The sequence below is a fragment of the Etheostoma spectabile genome, chromosome 23, assembly GCF_008692095.1.
Source record: "Etheostoma spectabile isolate EspeVRDwgs_2016 chromosome 23, UIUC_Espe_1.0, whole genome shotgun sequence".
NCBI classification, from domain to species: Eukaryota; Metazoa; Chordata; class Actinopteri; order Perciformes; family Percidae; genus Etheostoma; species Etheostoma spectabile.
Genome location: NC_045755.1, coordinates 16,787,449 through 16,789,699, shown reverse-complemented (window position 1 = coordinate 16,789,699; position 2,251 = coordinate 16,787,449). Strand labels below are relative to the sequence as shown.

General features: G+C 39.0%; 1 protein-coding gene across 1 annotated transcript in view; it reads left to right on the top strand.

Annotated features, from left to right (window-relative positions):
- Positions 1-2,251, top strand: part of ppfibp1a (PPFIA binding protein 1a) — a 105,345-nt gene that overhangs the window by 48,465 nt on the left and 54,629 nt on the right. The window lies entirely within an intron of this gene.

The following is a 2,251-nucleotide window of genomic DNA, read 5'->3' as shown; positions in this document are numbered from 1 at the left end:
AGGGTGGTCAGGGTTTTCCATGATAGATAACAGTTTGTTCAGTGACCTCCTCTCCACCTCCAACTTATCGTGTGTGGGTGGCTTTTTGATAACTCATGGCCCTTGATTGCTTCTAATTTTAAATTTTTAGTCCCGATTACAAAAGGATTTGACTTTGCCTGAGCCGTACACACGATAGTCACTGCAGCACGTGTTCTGGACTGTTGTCATAGGTAAGCCACTCACCAACCTTGCTGCTGTCGCCAACTGTCCACTTTGTAGTAAAATTCTTACTATTCTTTGACTTTTGCCTCATCTTTTTGTTGGTTGCTTGTTTCTGCCGGCCTCTTCTCTCCGGCAGTGTGCCGCCACATTTTAGCTAAACTCTACCAAAATGGCGGACTTTGTGGAAATGCAAAAGAACAAAAAAACCTAATGAATCACTCAGTTCTCAGTGGACCTGTCACATTGGCGGGTAGATTGGCAGCGTTTGCAAAACTGCTAATTGCAAAATTCACCTGCATTTGGCAGTGGTCAATGGGAGAAAAGCAGTCTAAGTATGTCAGGTCTTAAAGCTGTGTCTAGCAGTCCTGTGTTTAAAGGTCAACCATTTGAAGTTGAGGGCAAGAGGTGAAGAATTTTATCTCTAATTGTTATAATTTTGTCATTAAAGAATCTAATGAAGTCTTCATTACTCAGAGCTATAGGAATAAATGGCTCAATAGAGCTGTGACTCTCTGTCAGCCTGGCTACAGTGCTGAAAAGACAACAATGGGTTGTTCTTGTTTTTTTCCATTAATGATGAGTAATAAGCTGCTCTGGCAAGTCTGGGGGCCTTACATGTTTACAAACTGTCTTGCTAGTCTAAACGAGATTCTTCTAGATTGGTGGAATGCCATTTAATTCCAATTTCTAACAATTTGTCTTAATTTGCGGGTTTGGGAATGTTACCAAGGTGCTAATTCCCTTTGTTTCATCATGTTTTTTTTGAGAGGAGCAACAAAGTCTAAAGTCATTTTTTAGCAAGGCCTCAGCACCGTCTACAAATTGACCACTTTTGGAGGGACAAAAGTTAACATAAAAGTCCTCTGTTATATGAAGGCATGGCGTTGAATTAAATTCCATTGGAGTCACTTCCTCAAGCTATTGCACAATGTTGTTATCAATGTTAAATTATTGTTATAATTTAGTTTAGGCTTACCAAGGAATAACAAATTGTTTACTAGTACCGCTCTAGAAGACAGAGATCTGATCTGATTTAAAAGTGTACATTAAATTATGCTATTATGTTCTACTATAGCAGTGGTAGTTGACATTGTCATTACGTTTTTGTATATAACTCCTCTTTTATTTACTTTTGATTTAATTTATTTGAGTGGAGGATAGACACTGTTGTTATGGAACTGTGAGTGGGTAACTGTTCAAATGGAAGCGCAGAATGGTGTGTCGGACTGCAGCTCTGCTTCCTGGTCTCAACTCTGTGTTATCATGGTTAAGGAATATTTATAAACTCGGTCAGATTTCTAGATATGAGAGCGGCGATGAATGCCGTCTCTCCTGATCAGAGCAGTTTTGCACCAGATTAATGCCACCTTCAGTATATGAGTAAGTTTTGGCAACTATAGAACTCAAGGACATATGTTTGGGTTCAGAAGTTGGTTTCAACAACAGCAAGAAGAAAACCATTTTAATTAATTGAGAAAATAACTAATTTTACTAAAATTGGTTGTTATCCTGTCCTTATGATGTCCCTACTTCAAAGATCACTGTGCTAGCTATATTCTTATACTTCATGGTGTTCAGTTTTGTTATGTTTTTAGGAAAATATCTGTAAATTTAAATATTGAGAAGCAAAAAAATTTTTCTGGTGATTATAGTACTATAGTATATTACTTTAAGAAAATCAACAGAAGAAAACAAAAATCAAATATAAAAAGTCGCCAGACTCCAAATATATTTACATCACTTGTTGATTCTCTCTTGCCTCAAACGGACAGCAAGTCCGTGAAACAACCCGAAAAATTGGACACCCTGTCTTGCCTCTGGCTCTGGCCTCCTGCAGGTGGGCAATCATCCTATCTGGCTGTCTGCGCTCTCTGTATGGGTGAGCCGCAGAGATAGCGTGCCCATAGGGAAAAGCAGCTCATCAGCACATCACCTGGGACAAAAGGCCAAAGCAGGAGAAAGGGATAACACTGTTGTGTAATCACAGCTAACAGAGACACGCTTGAGTCTTGGTCTATCTCCTTTTTATCGGACTGAATTATCAGAC